We start from the raw sequence: 20810 nt of genomic DNA, 5'->3' as shown, positions 1-20810 counted from the left end.
ATGTAGGCAGTCCTGTGGGACCTCAAGCCTCAGCCCCTTCGGCCACCAAGGCCCGGCCGTGTCCCCCGGTGGCAGTTAAAACTGGGGCCACAGCCACTGACGTAAATCCGGGGTCACTGACGTAAATCCGGGTTCAGCGACGTAAATCCGCGGTCAGCGACATAAATCCGGGGCCTCAGACATAAAACCGGGATCAGTGACGTAAATCCGGGGGTCACTGACATAAAACTGAGGTCACTGACGTAAAACCGGGCCCCCAGAGGTGGACTTAGCCTTCCCCGGGCGTCCCTGGGTATCCAGAGGGGCAATAACCCAAACATCAGGAGACTCAAACATCTTCAGGGACGTTTGGGAGCTCAGGGAAGCCAGATTCAGCTCAGAGGACCAAAGACAATGTCAGACTCAAACTGCAACTCCAGTCTAAGAGGAAGGACATACCATCCTCCACAAGGGAACCCACACCCACCTAAGGATATACAGACTCAGTTCAGGAGACCTAAATTCAGCTGACGGGACATTAAGTTCAGAGAAATCTGAAAAATATGAGGTTCAAGGCAGAAATGAGGATGTGTCAGATCCAAATAAAGGGTCCTAAAAAGCAATACAAGGATTTCAGACCAACCCAAGGGAATAAAGTCTCAATTCAGGTACATGAAAACAACACTCCAATAACGCCACACTCAGTACAGGGGTGCTCAGGTTTGCCTCAAGGGACCACAGATCCACCTAAGGTAATCCGGATGCTACCCCAAACCGTAACGGTATCCAAATCCATCTCAGAGGAGGGCACACCAACCAGGAAGAAAGACAGAGTCCCACCAGAAAGTCCAGATTCATTTCCCAAGTTCCACACAGGAAAACTCAGACCAAATTCAGGTACACAAACTCAGATACAGCATTCACTGACATCACTTGGGGTGTATAAATATACCAGAAAAGGGCCCAAACATACTTCAGTAAGGCTGAAACATGCCTCCGGGGACCTGGACATACATCATGGACCATACAACCAACAGGAGAGTGCTGATAATTGTCATAACACCCAGACTCGGCTAAGGTACCCAAGACAACATTACCAGGGTTTTACACTCTCGTAGAAAGAACCAGGCCAGCCACAGTGGAACCACTCCCATATCAGGACACCCAACTCTGTTCAGTCATCCCCAGCTAAAACCCAAGGAGCCATGGACACTATAGGAAACTCAGACCTTCTCAGGAACTCAGACTCAGCTAAGGGATTTCAGACAACATGCCAGGTGGATACAGATCAAACTCAGAGTTTCAGACCAAGCTGAAAGGACCAATACCACTAAAGGGATCCCATACACAATTAATGGGACACAGACCCAGTACAGGGGATGTCAACTCTTCAGAGGCATCCCCAAACAACACCCCAATACCCCACACTCAAAACATATGTCAGACCCACCTTAAGGGACTTTAGACTCACAAGGGACCTAAATTTATCTTAGATTAGACTCAGCTGAGAGGGGGAAGAATCACCAGGGGACCCCAGACGACGTGTCAGGTAGTCGCAGACTATACTGGGTCCAGACTCAAATGAAGGAGCCATAACCACAAACAGTGGATGCCAGATCAACCTATGGATATATTGACTCAACTCAGGCATCTGCAAAGAATACACCAATGGCTCCACACTCAACATAGGATCCTCAGACCCACATGTGGGATCCAGTCTCACTCTAGAGTCCTAGATTCAGTTGAGGGGACTCAGATTCCACCTTTGGAGATCTCCAACCCAAACCAGAGGGGTGCAGAGTCACCTCAAAAGAGCACAGTCCCATATCATAGAACACAATCATTTCCAAAGACCCAGGTACACTTCAGAAAATACAGGGCAAATTCAGGGTATGCAGAGTCATATCACCATAGTGATATGGCCAGTATGACACATCTAAGTGTCCCAAAGCTATATCAGTAAGGCACAGAAATCCTCAAAAAAACACCAGAGAGACTCAGATACTCACAAAATCCCCAGACCCACACCAGGGGGTGCATACTCAGTTCAGGGATCACATACCCTCCTCAGGGGACTACAGACAGCTTCAGATACCCCAGGTAAGCTCAAGAGAACCCAAGCCACAATCAGAGAACACAAATGCACCTGTAGTTACTGCAGATGCAAGTCAGGTGACCCAGAGTCAGTTTGGGGGCCAGTGATCTATGTTAACAGATCCCACACCCACCTTATGAGATCCCAATTCAGTTAAGGCATGCCCAGGCCACATCACAGGGGTCTTAGACCCTTATATGAAGACCCAGTCCCACCACAGTATACCCATACCCACAACAGGGAACCAAAACCTATTGGGCCCATTAAAAACCGCAGGTAAACCAGATATTCTCAGGATACCCACACTTAGATCGAGGACCTCAAATTTCATGGTAGGTGGCTCCAAGCTCAAATTATGGATCTTCCATCCACATAAAGATGCACGAAAAACTAACACAGAAGATGACAAATCCACATAAGACATTTAGACTTAGCACAGGGACCCAATCAGCTCAGCTCAGTTATCTCCAAACAATACCTGAACATGTTCACACTCAACACAAGGAAACCTAGATCCACCCTAGGTGACAAAGACCCTCCTCAGAGGTCCAGACTCAGCTCAGGAGATCTACACATTCCTGAGGGTAAGCAGACTCAGTTCAAGGAACAAGGGACAATACCATAGAAGACTAAGCTCAGGAGATGCAAGACCTACTACAGTAAACCTCACACCACTTAGGGCACTCAACTCTGTTCAGGCATCTCCAGATAAAGCCCACCCACTGCAGGGACTCAGTACTCCTCAAGAGATGCAGACTTTGTTCAGGGTGCAACAGACAATATGCCAGGTAGCCTCAAAACCAAGTCAGGGAGTCTCAGACCTAAATGAAGGAGCTAAGGACCCCACCACATGGGATCCCAGATGCACCCAAAGTGACACATACTAAGTACAGGGGACTCAGCCTAACTCACGCATTCCCAAAAGACACCTCACCAAGTCAACCTTCAACAGAAAGGAACTCAGACCACCCAAAGGGTCCCCAGATGCAGGTGAGGGAACCCTAGGCATGTCTCACATGTCCCATACTCATTTCTGGAGGCCCTGAGAAACAGCAGATGACTCCAGAGAAACTCACTGAGTTCAGGACGCAAAGAAAGGGCCAAGTCCTCCCACAGAAAATCACAAATTGAGAGGACTAAGACTCACTTCAGGCAACCACCACCAATACCCTGAAAAATCCACACTAGGAGTAAGGGGTCTTAGACCTACCTCAGCGAGTCTAGAATCTAGCATATGGGATACCAGAACCAATTCGGGAGACCACAGACCAGACCCTCTAAGCCCTGCTCAGGAGAAACATACTCAACAGACCCCGTGTACCGCAGAAAAAAAAAAAAAAGTAAAAGGCAATTTTGGGGAATAATGGGAATTTCCATATAATCAATAGGGAGAGTTCAGGGATTTTCTGATAGAATCAGCACAGGGTCCAATACTCAGCTAAGGATATTGCAGATCCAACACAGGGGGATCCACAACAAACTCAAAAAAACACAGAAACACATTAGAGGATCCAGATTCACTTCTGGAGGCACATACCCCCCGCCCCATAGGAGAAACCAGACACCTTTCAAGTGAGGAAATAACAGATAAGCCATACACAAATAACACAGAGGTGCAAATATTCCCCTCAGAGGACCCCAGATCCACCTCAGTGAATCTAAGACACAACTCAGGGAGAGCCAGGTACCCCTGGGAACTCCGGTTCCAACTCAGGAATCTCTGACATAACTAAGGACACCCAGAGTCAGTTCAGGTATCAATATACAAGATATATAGGACACAGAACAAACCACAGAGGTCTCAGACCCATGACGAGATCCACCCAGACTTCATTCAGGTGAGAAACACCCAACTCTAGCGACACCTAATAGACTACCAGGAACTGTGACTTATCTCCATGAGACCCAGACTCACCTCAGAGAATATAAACAAATCTCTGGGTGCCCCAGACCCAACTCAGATGACCCAGACTCAGTTTCTGGGCCTGAATGCTACCTTAGAGGGTCCATACTCAGCTCAAGTATTCCTAACCAATACCCTACTGGTCTCAGAACCTCACAAGAATGCCACTCAGGCATTTCCTACACTTGAAACATACCTAGACACTCCTAAAGACCTCCAGTCTAAGCTAACCAGACTGAGACCTTGGAGAGCCGACCCTACAACCACTTGAGCCTCTCAAATTTGTTCAGCCATCCCCACCAGGACCCACCTCAGAGGGTCCAGCTATCCTCAGAGAGGACACTGTTTCAACTCACAGAATTCTAGACATCATGCCGAATGGACCCAGACGAATTCTGCGCAGCCCCAGACCCAGATGTAGAAGCTCAAGGCCCACAATGGATCCCAGTCCCACCTAAGGAGACACAAAGACTCAGCACAGAACCCAGACTCAGGTCAGGCCCCCCCAAACAATATACCAGTGGGCCCATATTCAACACAGGAAAACTCAGGCACTCCTCAGAAGATTTGTATTCAGTTCAAGGGATCACAGTCAACAATACAGGTAATCCCAGGCCAAATTCAGTGAGTCACAGCTCTAAAGAAGGGGCCAATTCCCCTCACAGCAGAACCACCTGATGGACTAGGACTTGACTCATACCTGAATAAGCCACACCGTACCAGGCCCACATTTAGCATATGGGATACCAGAACCAATTCGGGAGACCACAGACCAGACCCTCTAAGCCCTGCTCAGGAGAGACATACTCAACAGACCCCGTGTACCGCAGAAAAAAAAAAATAAATAAAAGGCAATTTGGGGGAATAATGGGAATTTCCATATAATCAGTAGGGAGAGTTCAGGGACTTTCTGATAGAATAAAAATGGGTAGCAGCGGATCATGAAGCATTTTGCTTGCTATGCAAATATGCTACCCACTTTATTTTTTAGTGGAATTGTTAAAATAATTTTAAACAGAAACATGAATGTCTACAAGATAAAATGCATATGGTACTTTAATATGATACAAAGGAAGGCAGACAAAAAGTAATCTAAGCTTCAAAATTTAGTAGTTATATGATACTGGGTAAACTACCTAAACTCTTAAATTTACCCAGTCTACACAAACAAGACAATAAAGAATGATCAGATAGGGTTATTGTGAGGGAAAATGATGTACTGAGCACAACGTCTAAAAGCATAATTCAGGGTTCAAAACAAAAGTGTGGAAATACTGGAATTACTTTTATACTAAGTGGGGGCCTGAGGTTAACTTGTAATCCTGCCTTTCTTAGAGACTGGTCAAAATCATGATACAGTTTTTATATTTTTATTTTTTTGCTGTATGCCGGCCTCTCACCGTTGTGGCCCCTCCCATTGCGGAGCACAGGCTCCGGACGCGCAGGCTCAGCGGCCATAGCTCACGGGCCCAGCAGCTCCGCGGCATGTGGGATCCTCCCGGACCGGGGCACGACCCCGTGTCCCCTGCATCGACAGACGGACTCTCAACCACTGCGCCACCAGAGAAGCCCCGAAACTGTTTGTTTTCAATTACGTTCCTTTGCATATTTTGTATAAAGTAAATAATCATTGTATACTTGCACTAATAATAAGCCTAAAAGAGCATAGGAAGACATGACAGAACACACACACGATTGGAGTGAAGAATAATTATTAATAAAAAGGTATGAAAAATAATTAGTAGAAGTGTTTGGTGGATAACAAATGATTTAACAGAAGACAGTTTACCAATAATTATTCAAGAAGAAGTAGAAACCCCAGACGTAATTTATAGTCAATTCTAGGGGATAGGTGAACTTTTGCTAAAAAAGCTAGTATACTGATGACAAATATAAATAAATACTATTACTCAGATGACAAAGGTTGTGTGTCAATACTGTTTACAGACATAACCTCTAAAGATAGCATGCACAAAATGTATGACAATACAAATGGTAATGAATTAGAAACAGGGCCCCTTCCTTTCTGGGAATAACTACTGCAGACTAACTGGTCAAATAAAAATATCTAATAAATATTTTGGGCTGGCTACTATAGGAAGTGCTTCATTTACTTATGAATTTAACTATCTCATTTGATTATTGCCACAGTCCTATTGACTGCTATTCTTATCCTCATTATATAGATTAAAAACTTTTTTTCTCAGGTATGTGCAAGACTTTTTTGAAGAAGAAAACAGTAAAATTCTTTGAAATACTTGAAGAATGACTTGAGCAACTGGAAATGGATGTTCTAATATGAGTTCTATATGACCTTAAATAATATGTAAATAATATAAATAATGTGAATGAAAATTATAAGGTTATCTCATATATATACGTATATATGTATTAAGGTATTTATGTTTATATATGTATATATCTGTGTATGTATATTACATATTTACTTACATATCACATGTATATACATACTACACCTATTGCATTCTCAATTAGATTTTTAGAGTTTATTTAGAAGAATTAACATTCAGAAATCATTTAGAGAATATTCTAACAAAGGGCCTCTTTTCTGGATATTAAAGACGATTATAAAGCCATGGTAAATGGAATGATTTAGTGAACACACAAAAAAGTAATAATTAGAAAGCATGTCCATAATAATAAAGGAACAACTGGTAATTTTAAAGTGTTCTCGATAAAACAGAAGCCAAAGCATAATCAATACATTTTGCTATTGAGTTGAATAGCATGTTGAATGTTGAATGAGACTGCATGGATAGATTCAAGAAGCAAAATTCAGACTACAGGAGACTATATGGGATAATCAATCTGGTTTTATAATAAACTGACAAAAAAATAAAGAATTGAAGGGGAAAACTGTTTTAGAAAACAATTAAAAACATTTGAACCAATTGCAAAGTTCAAACCTTATTTGCATTTTATTTCAGTGAAACTGAAAACATTTTTAGTTTGCCATTTATGAGAAAAATGGAAATTTGAATATACTTGATATTTAATGATATTTTAGAAATTATTAATATCCTTGTGGGTCTTTTTCTAGTAATGTGATGGCCTACAATTGTCCATTACATATCTACTGACTTGGCTTGACCAAACTTTAATCAGCCTTCTCTCCTCCTCACAGTGTGCTAAACTTTGACCTGCCCCTCAACTTCGGGGAATCACTAATATACTAAGGTCAGAACATATTCCGTAACAGCTTATTCTGAGAATCAGCTGGCAGGGGAAACATTTTCTAATAAAATACCCCTATTTTACCTCCTGCTCACCCCTCTGCTTCTGTCCCACTAGGTTTCTGCTGGCCTTGCTCATCCTTTCCTCTTAAAAAATACTTTTTCTACTTGATGTTGAAATACTTGAAGATTCTGAAATCAAAGTGTTCTTCTATTCAATCGTCTTTGTGAATAAACTCTTTCCTTACCTAGGTCTTAGTTTGGTTTTCAGTTTTCTGGTGCTATGACGCAGATAAAGTGTTGAGAGCCTTTTGATCTTTATCATCCTGACCAACAGTGCTGCCCAAACCGGAGGGGTTCCAGCCCAGGATTTGTGTCTCAAATGAAAAAGTGTAAATGTTACCCTTGAGTAGAACTCCACCCTAACTGAGGCCTTAAACGGAGGTGTTCTCTCTCTGTTGCCCAGGAGTGGATAGCACCATGAGACAGATAGTTCTTGACAGATAGTTCTTGTTCCCCAAGAACATGGCACCAAGCAGGTGACATCAGGAGTTAGTCAGCTTCTACCCAAGACACTGGAACAAGGTCCCCAGCTTCCAGGAATTCCTTATCTTTCTACCCTCACCGTTTTAACTGTCTTTCTTTGCTGATCTTTCATCTCTGTCCACTCCACCATCACTTTTGCTATGCGTATAACTGATCCTATTACAACTGTAGCTCTCCATAATAAGCCTCATGTTGTATTACCTAGTTTTAAATTAATTTTTCATAGGAGTAGAGTTGATTTACAATGTTGCGTTAGTTTCTACTGCACAGCAAAGTGAATCACTTATATGTACATATGTCTCCCCTCTTTTTTAGATCCTTTTCCCATATAGGTCATTACAGAGCATTGAGTAGAGTTCCCTGTGCTATACAGTATGTCCTTAGTCTCTGTTTTCTATATAGTAGTGTGTATATGTCAATCCCAATCTCCCAATTTATCCCTCTCCCTCCCTTTCCCCCTTGGTGTATTACCCCTCTTTATCTTCTTCCTTACATAAGCTGTTTCCCCCGTAAGAATTACTCTGTCCCTCCAAGGAGCCCCAGATGTGTAGTATTCCTTCACAGGATTCAGAGCTAAACCTCACAGTCCTACTTGTGATTGATTTTATCTACCCACTTTCCTTTGGAAACCTGCAGTTTTCCCCAAATTGCTATACTGTCTCAGGTTTAAGGGCATCCTTTGTGTTCACACTTAGTGGGGGCTCTGTGCATGTTTAGCAGTAAACAGTAGGGCAGACGGGAAGGGAGCCCACCTCCTCTTTTCAGCCTCTCCTTCAAGCCTAATTTCTTCACCCAAGTGCTGGATCCATCTTCAGGACATTGTAGCACACACGTAGCCACGACCTGGTTCCCAGTGGCCTCCCACAGCTGCCTGAGGGGGAAAGAGAAACCAGCTGAGGACAACACCTACAGAGCAAAGGGAACCCTGGAGCACCTCTCTAAGCAGGCGACCTGGGGACGCACGAACCAACCTGACAGCTGAGGGAAGAGAAAAGCGTGTCCCAAGTCGGCTGGGTACCTATCACCTTGTCTTCCTGTATGGTGCCACAGACAGGGACACAGGGAATGGAATCGAGCCTGCGTGCTCCCCACGGTCAACCTGTCAAAGGTAACCGGGAGGAAACAGCACACAGGTGCACGTGACTCAGCTCCCACTGCGCCCACTTTCAACCACACCATCCCGTAGGCCGGGCAGTCGTTCCAAGAACAACCCTTGGAGCTAAATTGCACATGGGCTAGATCCACAGAGGGGAGGCGGGGGACAGAAAACAACTGGGACAGTAAACAAGGGGGCGCTGACCAAAATCCTTTCTCCTGGAAACACGTACGTGTAGAGTTCTGCTCAGGTACCTGCCCGTGTGTGGCGTGTGGGGGGGGGGTAGTGGGGGGGGACGTGATGCACGTGCGTGCTCAGGAATAGGCACGACTACTGTCATGCATGCGTGGACGTTGGGATGGACGCGGGGACGTGGAAAAGCTTAAAGAGCTTATATAACGTACGTAAACTGTGGGCCAGTTGAAGCCCCCAAGCCAGGGAATACAGCCCAGAGATACCACCCGTGGAGCAAAGTGTAAGGGGCATCACACGCCAGCACCCTCGACCAGGGGCTGAGACTAGAGGGAGGAAGAAAGCACCTGTGGAAGGACAGGGAGGATGTAAAGTACATGAGAATCACAAAGGGCCCGATTCCCAGGCCCAAAGAGGAAAGACCCACCCCCCACCCCTCCAGCCCCACTCCCATCTCAGCTACAGCCACCTTTATCTCCTTCTCCAGTGCACGAGCAACCTTTCCCCCACCCCTGTGTAGGCCCTTGAGAAACACCTGGCCTTTGTTTCATAAGGTTTGGCACACCGACCCACACCGAGGCATAACCGACTGCCTCACACTGATTTTGCTGGTTTAAGACACCACTCTAATGTTCTGACAACCCTTGTGGCTCAGGAGTATGGCCGTGATGGCTTAGCTGGATTCTACCCCTGCTCCCCTGTCCCACAAGACTGGGGCGAAGGGCTGGGCTGGGATGTGATCTCATTTGGAAGGTGGACGAGAGCAGAACCACTTTCACAGGGCATCCTTAGGGTCGGCAAAATTCACATCCTCGGGTTGGCAGTGGTGAAGGCATGCATGCGTGCATGGTGGCCCTCGACTGGGTGCAGTCCTCAGCACCTCAGTGTGTGCGCACGTGTCCAAATAAAGTTTCTGGCGTTCCCCAGTGCCACCAAAGAGTGTCTCCCTCTCTCGGTCTCTCAAAACACAGGATGGCCAAGTCAACTTCGTCTCGTGCCATGTGTCAATGTCCGTTCCCGGAGGGACGCTTGTCACCTTATATTGGCTAGCAGAAAGGCAATTTCTGCCTGCCACTCAAGCGTTTGAAAGGCACTATGCAAACGTGTGGTCACACAAAGTCCGAGAACCCGTGGGTGCCAATCACACACGAGGAGAGGTCTTTTGGTGCCAGGCAAGGTAGAATTTCTCGGAGAGTTTAAGCATCCAGAGGGGATCCCAGGAGAGTGGGCCACAGAGGGAGGGAGCAGATACATACAGAAACAAGAACGCGCACGCACACACCACACACACACACACACACACACACACAGACACACATACACACAAACAGAAAGACAAAGGGGAGACAGACAGACACTCAGACGGAGCTCTTCACTGCGTGGCTTTTCTGCTCTTGAGCAAAGGAATTCAAGTCTAGCAAAGAGCTGGGTTTGCCGGACACTCCCCTCTCATGCCACAGAGCTTCGGGCTCTCTGTCCCCTGGAAGAAAAGTATCCAGCAACTTCGGCCACCATGCATTTCCTTGTACATTTTCTGAGAGCTCCTAGTGGTTAAAGGTCCCGAGGCAAACCGGATTCTGATTTTCTGATTTTGGAGCAGGAACTCCTGGCTCCAATGGCACAGGCACGCCAAAATAAAGTTAAAAACAGTAGTACTTAAAACGTTTCCCAATGTTTTACAATCCAGGGGTACTAACTTTCACTAAGATATATACTCAGAAAAGTTAACTGGTTCCATTTACATTTAGTGGAAAATTGGTTTTATTATCATTATTCCCACGTTGGTCATCTGCTACTTGAATATGGATCAGAAAATAGATACTTAACCTCAAGATTTCTTAAACTCATTACATTCACATGTGTAAATTTTCCTTTCATTTATACTATTGCTTTTTTTTTTTTAAAGGAGATGTTGGGGGTAGGAGTTAATTAATTTATTTATTTTTGCAGTGTTGGGTCTTCGTTTCTGTGCGAGGGCTTTCTCTAGCTGTGACAAGCAGGGGCTACTCTTCATCGCGGTGTGCGGGGCTCTCACTATCGCGGCCTCTTTTGGTTGCGGAGCACAGGCTCCAGACGCGCAGGCTCAGTAGTTGTGGCTCACGGGCCTAGCTGCCCCGCGGCACGTGGGATCCTCCCAGACCAGGGCTCGAACCCATGTTCCCTGCTTTAGCAGGCAGAATCTCAACCACTGCGCCACCAGGGAAGCCCTATACTATTGCTTTAAAAGGATAAAGGCACATAGAATGTCAGTAATAATGCAAACATTGTTTTTCAGCCTTTTTGGAGACTTCTCAAACCTTTTGTATGTTTAAGCTTTCAAAAAGGAACATGTAATTTGCTTAGCCTAACTGGAAAACAGTCACAGCTTGCGATGGAGAAATAACACATTGCTTAATTTTGAATACATTCATGTTCAAAGACACAAAGGAAAAGTTTAGGCAAACAGCACAATTCATCCTCCAAACAAAAGTTTTATGCTTGTCTAACTCAGCAGTATAATTAACAAGAAATATTTCATGAAATTGTTTTACTCTGAAAATTCTGAGCATTACATTTTAAACACAACTTCTACTTTTCAACTAACATTAACAACTATGAAAGTACTTTGAATAATTCCATGTTGTCATTTTCTCTGAAAATTCATAAAGGGAAAGTTAATATATGCCTGTTCCCCCCAAACCAACATTTTTCTTTTAGTAGTATTCAAGCATCAATTAAAGAAACCAACTTAAACTTTTCCTTTGTAAAGAACATTTGGTACATAACTGAGTGTTATTTTTAATATCTGCTTTGGCCCTCTCATTCATATTGGCTTCCCGCATAACCTCCCCTGGAAGCCCCACAACCTGAGCTACTGTATGAGTCACGAGGAGCAAGGTAGCCCCCATTCACAGAGGGTGGAAACCCTGGTTGTTCTTGTCTTCCACGCTCACGACCACTTGAATAAGTATTACTTTGGCTGCTTGAGTAACCTTCCGGACCTCCTCCATATCCATCTGTTGTATTGCTATCATAGCGACTGCTTCCACCGTAAGTCACAGGGGCCCTTTGTGCTGCTGGTGCACCACGGGAGTCACCTGTGAAGTTAATGATTCATAAACTAAATTTAAACATTACAAATTTTTCTGGTATCATATGACATGACTTAAAGTGCTAAATATTTGAAAAGATAAGCTTTATCTGTCTCTACTATGAAAATATAAACTATGTAGCAACAGTGAAGGGCTTTCACATTTATTTAAAAGAGCGAGCAATATTTTTCAGCCTAAGTAGTTTATTTTAAAGTAAATGTTATTTTCTGAAAATGGACTGAAATTCTCACCTTCATAATGTTCCTATGCTTCATACTTTTAATAGCACTCTACTGATTATTTGAAAATGTTAAAATAGGGGCTTCCCTGGTGGGGCAGTGGTTGAGAGTCCGCCTGCCGATGCAGGGGACACGGGTTCGTGCCCCGGCCTGGGAGGATCCCACATGCCGCGGAGCGGCTGGGACCGTGGGCCACGGCCACTGGGCCTGCACGTCCGGAGCCTGTGCTCCGCAGCGGGAGAGGCCACAATGGTGAGAGGCCCGTGTACCGCAAAAAAAAAAAAAAGAAAAATGTTAAAATAGTTTTTCTGTAATGAGAAGAAAAGATGAGACTGCCAATTTACCCTTCATTGCATTTTAAGTGAGCTATTAAGAAAATAATTCAAAGGTCTTTAATTTATCAAAAAGGCCATGCTAAACATAGTTTTACCTTTGAGGAATGGAAGTAAAATTAGAGTAAACAACGATCTGGTTAAGTCTAATTCTATGATTTACAGGTTGTAACTGGACTCTTACCGTAACTCCCATATGAATCCCTGTAAGACCTTCCACTTCGATATTCAGAATAATCTCTATCACGACTTCCACCACAGCCATCACGATCCCTAAATTTAAAAGAATGTCATAAATTATGTCATAAATTTAAATTACGTGTCACGATCACATAATTTAAAAGAATGTTTTTATTTGATAAAAACACAAAACTTTATATTACCTATGTCCTCCAGAGGGATGATCATTCCAAGAACTTGAATGTCCATAATAACGGTATGCATTGACTCTACGTGGTGGAGTATAATCCTTGCTGTCTCGGGAGCTTGGATAAGCTCTGCTTGAATAAGTTAAATAAAGCAGATAAAATTTTAAATGCAACTTATAATATCCAGAATAAATAAAGAATTCAGACAACAGAAAGACAAAAAATTTTAAACGGGCAAAGGACTTGAATATACTTTTGTTCAAAGAAGATACACAATAACCAACAAGGACATGAATAGCTGCTCAACGTATTTATTATGGAAATGCAATTCAAAACCAAAATGAAATATCTACTTTGCACCTATCAGACTGGCTATAATTTAAAAAAAAACAAACAGAATATATCAAGTGCTGGTGCAGATTCAGAGAAACAAATCATGTATGTGCGTGGCAGAAATGTAAAATAGTACAGGCTCTGTGGAAAAGATTAGCAGTTCCTTAAAAAATTAAAGAATTACTATATGTCCCAGGAATTCCACTCCTAAGTATATATACACTCAAAAAGAATTGAATACAGGTACCCAAATGCTTGTACAGGAGTATTCATGACAGCACTATGATGGGAATAACCCACACAGATGGATAAACAAACCATGTTAACCACACATAAAATGGAATATTTAGTCAGCCAAAAAAAAAAAAAGATCAGAAGTAGTGATTCATGCTACAGCATGAATGATCCTTGAAAACATTTATGCTAAGGGAAAGCTGGATAATAAAGGTCACATAGTGTTTGATTCCATTAGTATGATATATTCAGGATTAGATAAATTCATAGATAAGGACACAGATGGGCACCTACCAGGGACAAGGCGGGAGAAAATGGGAGTGACTGCTTATTAATTTTATTTTGGGATAATGAAATGTTTTGGAACTGAACAGAGCTGGTGGTTGCATAACACTGTTAAGTGTACTAAATGTTACTGAATTGTTCACTTTTAAATGTTCAATTTTGTGTTAGGTAAATTTCAGCAAGAACAACAAAATTAACCATGGCTTAATTCATATACTGTGTTTTTTCTTACCTATCTTTAGTAGCATAACCACCGTCTCTTTGTGACATATAGCCAACTCTCCGAAAAGAGACTGGCTCTCTGTGAGGAGAAGCTCCATAATGTCTTCCACGTGATACTGAGCCTTTAATTTAAAAATGCTTGTGTTTAAGTATCTCAAAATTGACAGTAATGTTTCCAGGAAAAATTCAAAAGTCTGATATCCTTCCTCTCTCCAAAATCATTTTAAAAAACTACTCCTTCTAAAATTCCATTTATGCACATTTTTGTTTCCCTTTAAATGATACCACTGAACATTTTATTTTCGGTACACCTCCCGTTCCCTATACATTTCACATACCCTTTAAATTACCAGCAGTAGGGAAAACTTCTCAAAATTTGAGCAAATAATTAATTTTTGGTAACTACTGTCACATATTCAATCACCAAGTGGTTGGCTCTCTCCTTTATGTGTACAACCTTAATTATTGACCTTTTATGATGATAGCAATAGTGACTTCTATTGTTTATTAGCAATAAAGGGCTCATTTGAAAAACACTGTACCACTTCCAAAATATGAAACTATCTCCCATAAATAATGTTCTCTTCATGTGTTAATTCTTATTCCTAATTCCTAGAGGTCACTAGGACGTTGTTTGTTCTCTTCTCTTGTTTGTTCACTAGGCTAACCATCTAATAATGGAAAGGGTAGGCTTCTTAGCTTCTGTTGTATTTTGAAGTCAATACCGTGCTACATTTGGCTTCATTAATATTCTACACATAAAATGGCAATTTGAAAATGACTGTTTCAAGTCCGTACCATATTAAGGATCAGAAAACAGTGCTAAAAAAGTTAAGAGCACAAACTACAGTTCATATGGCAAGTTTCAGTTATTGTTTATAATAATTAAATTAAAAACCAGGTGGCCAATATACATAGCTAAACTACTCTACAGACCAGAACATTCTCTCACAGGACATAGTTTTCATGAAAATTCTGATATTGAAACTATGTGATAAAGAAGCCTACTAACCAAAAAGTGTTAGCAACAACTTAAATTAAGAGGAATTCTATAGCAAACATGGACATACAAGCAATGTTTTCCCCACTGCACTGCTAATCACCTACTACATGTATAATTAGAAACTAAAAGATTATTTCCCAACCACAAATCAATCAATAAATTAGTGATTGGTAAACATGTTCATATACTTCTCACTTTCCATTTTGCTTAAACATTCTGTTTAAAATAGCTCACTTTCATTAATAAGAATCAACTGCCTCTGCATTACATAGCATTTACCTTGTCTTCCCATCCCACTACTGCTTGGTCTTTGAGCAGATCTTTTAGGAGGAGGACCTCCACTTCTCGAAGATGGTCCTCTTTTAACTGGAAAGGGTCCCCTGGAAGAACTCGCATTGAGACTAGGAGTATATCCACCACAACCTGTGTTTAAATGAAATCTTTTTAGTTAACTAGAATCAACATTTTTTCATTGGTCAAGTTTCACTTATTGTTATAAATTTTCACTAAACAATTACGCCAGTCTTCAGCTTTCATATTTGTCTAAACCAGTAAGATTGTTTGCTCATATGACACATAAGTTAGTACAGTTCAAAGACTTACTGTAAAAGTCAGTTTGGAAAATCTAGGAAGAAATTCAAGAACCACTGGTATGAAAGCAGTTTGGGGAAAAGAAAGAGAGTACAGAAAAACCTGGATAAATTAAATGTAAACCTGAACTTTGATCAGTTTAGGAGGAAGATGATAAGTTATTAGTTATATAATTCTGGTGTCAAGGAAGCTTTTTTTTTTTTTTGCGGTACGTGGGCCTCTCACGGTTGTGGCCTTTCCCGTTGCAGAGCACAGGCTTTGGACGCGCAGGCTCAGCGGCCATGGCCCATGGGCCCAGCCGCTCCATCCTAGGTATAGATCAAAACATTAAAAATAAAAAAGATGAATAAAAAATGCATTACCTAACAGTTAAGTATATACATACAAACAACCCCCTTTGCAGGAGAATATCTGCTTATAACTTTACAGTTGGCCCAGTATCCCTAGTTCTGCATCCATGGATTCAACCAACCTTGGATCACGTAGTGATGTAATATGTATTTATTGAAAAAAAAATCTGCTTGTAAGTTGACCCACAGTTCAAGCCTGTGTTATTCACAGATCAACTCTTAATGTTGATTTTTCAGTGAAAAGGGCTATGTTGCGTTCAATTTTAATAGTATTTAAGAAATGCACATTAAACACTGAAAATTTATGTTTTACCTTTCTAACCAGAAAGATGTTTAGGTATATTCCAATTCCCCTGTAGTGCCACAGGCAAGAAAAAATGAGTATTCTTACACATGGCAGAATACGAACTGGTAAACTTTTCTCAAGATCAAGTTAGTGGGAAAAGAACAAAACTATGCTATATTAAAATGGGCACACCCTTTAACTGAACTTTCAAAAAACATTTCCTAAAATTCACACATCTAATTAACACAAAAAGAAACTAAATGTTTTATTTCTGAAGACTGGTTATGGTTAATAGGTGAAGCAAAGGTTGTTAAATATATGGAAGTTTTTGAAATACAAAGTGCTTTTCCTCCTTTTCTTACTAAGTAGAAAATTTCTCTGAAAAAATTCAAAAAATATATTTTCAACGACTTTCTCCTCTAATACACACAGAAAGAAAACATACATGTTTCTGAAGCAGAGGTTTTAACTCTTTTCCTGAATCAAAGATACCTTTTAGAATCTAAAGCCCTATTTATTTCCCTAAGGTATTTTCCCCCAAATGCAAACAACAGACCCAGGGAGGAAAGCCTCATATCAAAATGACAATGGAGATTTGCTTAGATTTCTGAACACATACACTTAAGACAAATACTGCAAGGTGAAACCTAAAATATGAAGTGTTTATCCCTGAATTGTGGATATTCTGAGTGACTTTTATTTTCTGTGGTGTAGTTTTCAAGATTCTCTAGTATTTTTATGATGCAATAAGTCTACTCTCATAAAATTAATCAATGTATTTCTAATAGATTATTAATGAATCATTGACTTAAACTCATAAAGTTATTGGCCCTAAAGTGAAAAATTCTAATGTATGATCGATAGTAGTAAACTCTGTAGAAAACTTCTTGAAGAAAAGAGGCAATTAGTAATAATGGTAAAAGAGACTGAATTCAGTTTAAAATTTATGCTATTTCCCTGTAAGGTGAATAACTTTTTGCATATTATCTAGTTAAGTCATTTTATAACTACAATAAGTCCTTACAACTTAGAAATACTTCTGACTATCAATGTAATTCATCATCTAATAATTCTTACAGACTACTTTGCTCATAAAGGATGGAATAAAAGCTGAGATGTTTCTATACAGTTAAACTTATGATTTTTCGGTCCTATAGCTGCAGCCTTGTATTTTAAAACATTACCCAAGTGTCCTCCACATGAGGGATGCTCTCTTGCTCTTCCATTTCCTCCTCTTCCATTTCCTCCTCTTCCATTTCCTCTTCTTCCATTTCCTCCTTTTCCATTTCATCTTCTTCCATTTCCTCCTCTTCCATTTCCTCTTCTTCCATTTCCTCCTCTTCCATTTCCTCCTCTTCCATTTCCTCCTCTTCCATGTCTCGGATTTCTCAGATGGCCCCTGTTTCTTGCAGGAGGTTGTGGTCTCTGTTTACCACCGCTGTCAAAAGATGGTTTGTTGGCTCGCTCTACTTTAATTGCTTTTCCAGCCAAAGACTAAAAAGATTAAGTATAACATTAGTAACATTACATCAAATTTATTTACTACTGCACTAGTTCAAGATCAGTATTTTTTCCGCAAAGCAAACATTTTCTTCAGAAATGATTGTGTCCTTCACCGTGCCAAATAAATGAGACTTCATTAGTAACTGCCTTTCATTATGTCATCCAACACAAAGTGTAGGTATTGGCAGTTAGAGCTCCCTGAAATTTCCTCTGGTATACCAAAAACCAAGCTATAGAAAAAGGGAATTAATGTATGTGTTCCACACTATGAGAACTGAGAAGCACTGGAGGTGATTTTAACAATTAACAATTAACAGTATGATGAATATAAAAAGATATCACCTGCAATATAAAATGGGAAAAATATTACCTACAATATAAAAAAAACCTTGGAGCAAATATGCAATTAAAAGTACAGTTTTGGGCTTCCCTGGGGGCGCAGTGGTTGACAGTCCGCCTGCCGATGCAGGGTACACGGGTTCGTGCCCCGGTCCGGGAAGATCCCACATGCCACGGAGCGGCTGGGCCAGTGAGCCACGGCCGCTGAGCCTGTACGTCCGGAGCCGGTGCTCCACAACGGGAGAGGCCACAACAGTGAGAGGCGCGCGTACCCGCCCCCCCACCGCACCAAAAAAAACGCCGAGACTTAAAAATAACAGTATGGGGGTTTTCCTTGGTGGCGCAGTGGTTGAGAGTCCGCCTGCCGATGCAGGGGACATGGGGTCGTGCCCCGGTCCGGGAGGATCCCACATGCCGCGGAGCGGCTGGGCCCGTGAGCCATGGCCGCTGAGCCTGCGCATCCGGAGCTGTGGTATGTAACGGGAGAGGCCACAACAGTGAGAGGCCCGCGTTCAGCAAAAAAAAAAAAACAAAAACAGTATGGGATATTGGGGAGAGCTCTACAGGCTAAAACTTATTTACTTTTATGTTTGAATGCTAAAACAGGTTTAAAATATATTGTTAAAGCTAATTTCAATCTCTTTCCAACCAGACAATCCAGTACTTATGTGACAAAAAGGAGAGTGAAGGCTTATATGGCATTATGTTAGTTTAGAAAATTAGAAAAAAAAGAAACAATCTAGAAATAGTATTAAATGGAGAACACAAAATATTATTAAAAGACTCTTACCTTTCCATTCATATCTTTGGCAGCATCCTTTGCATCTGCAGAATTCTCAAAAGTAATAAAAGCAAAGCATCTAGACTTGTTTGTTACCTGATCCTTCATCAAAATAACTGTAATACACATAAATCTTTTTAATTTAAAATTTCACATAAAATTGAACTTTTCATATTTTCAAAATAATCAATCCTTTGACAATTTCTCATAAGGCCTCCTTAACTCAATTTGATGTTATGGACACAGTACAGTAACAACCTCCTGAAAGTTACTTAACACTGAAACAAAAAACAAAAACACATAAACCAAAAAACCCCTTTCCATTTTATATCATTTCCAGTATTTTAAAAATAGAGTCAATAATTTCAACCATTTTACAATTAGCATATCTCTTCCCATTTCATGTCCTATGACCACAGTATATTTAAAAAGCCCTGGGACTTCCCTGGTGGTCCAGTGGATAAGACTCCATGTTCCCAATGCAGGGGACACGGGTCTGATCCCTCGTCAGGCAGCTAAGATCCACATACCACATGCCACTTGGTGTGGGCTTGATCCCTGGTCAGGTAACTAAGACCCTGCATGCTGCAAAGCGTGGGTCGGGGGAAGAAAATAACACTGCTTTTTTCCCTTCTCAGTAGTAGGAGCCCCTAAGGTGTACACTTTCCCTCATTGCCCAATGCTTTCCTAATAAAAAATAGAACTTAAATAAAAGTGCTCATGTGTTAAAAACAGAAAAAGCATTATAACTTAGATGTCCAGTGGTGTATGTTTAATACATATTTGCTTTGAATAGATATATATATATTGGTTCTAAAAATTACCTTCCATAATGTGACCATATTTCCCAAACACCACTTCAAGAGAATTTTCATTGGTGTCAGCATGGAGGCCTCCTATGAATAGTTTCCCAGGCTGATCTGCTTCCACCATTTTTCTGTAAGTAATTAAAAATATATCTTTATACACATAGCAAAAAATAAATTATAAGCCAAAAGTATCAAGCTATTACACCTGTTTAAAACTCAAGTGATGTACCCAATATCAGTGAAATTATTTGCCATTTCATACTTAAAAGAGAGGAAACTTGAAACACAAAGCAAAACAAGCACTGGCATAACAAATGCTCCATTTTTATAGATCTCTTACAAAAACCTGTATGAAAAATTTAGATTAGAAGGCAACTGTAAATTCTTCTGAGCTGGAGTGTTCAAGGTTTCATTTCCAAAAAACAACAAAAAAATAAGCAATAAAAAATGGTCCTGGATTCCACACATCTAACAGTTAATAAGTTTTATGAACTGTGCAGAAAATACCTTAAACATATTTTCAAATTTTTCCCATCTACTCACATTTTTCTTGATTATGTATCAAATACTGTTTAAAATATTTTTTTTCCACAAACTTTAAAAATGGTAAGTCATAAAAGCAAAGGAGGGAGTTACATCCTTTATTGAGGGAAATTTAAACTGTTTTACTTATACTGATAGACTTTAAGAAACACTGGTCCCATACAATCAGTAGGGAGAGTTCAGAAACAAGATGATAAAGAATGATCAGATAGGGTTATTGTGAGGTTAAATGATGTACTGAGCACAACGTCTAAAAGCATAATTCAGGGTTCAAAACAAAAGTGTGGAAATACTGGAATTACTTTTATATTAAGTGGGGGCCTGAGGTTAATTTGTAATCCTGCTTTTTTTAGAGACTGGTCAAAATCATAATACTGCTTTCTTTGGTTTTTTTTTGCTGTATGCCGGCCTCTCACCTTTGCTGCCCCTCCCATTGCGGAGCACAGGCTCCGGACGCGCAGGCTCAGCGGCCATAGCTTACGGACCCAGCCGCTCTGCGGCATGTGGGATCCTCCC

This window comes from Leucopleurus acutus (assembly GCF_964270905.1).
Source record: "Leucopleurus acutus genome assembly, chromosome: Y".
Lineage (NCBI taxonomy): Eukaryota > Metazoa > Chordata > Mammalia > Artiodactyla > Delphinidae > Leucopleurus > Leucopleurus acutus.
The sequence above is the reverse complement of the archived record's forward strand: the minus strand, read 5'-3'. Positions refer to the sequence as shown.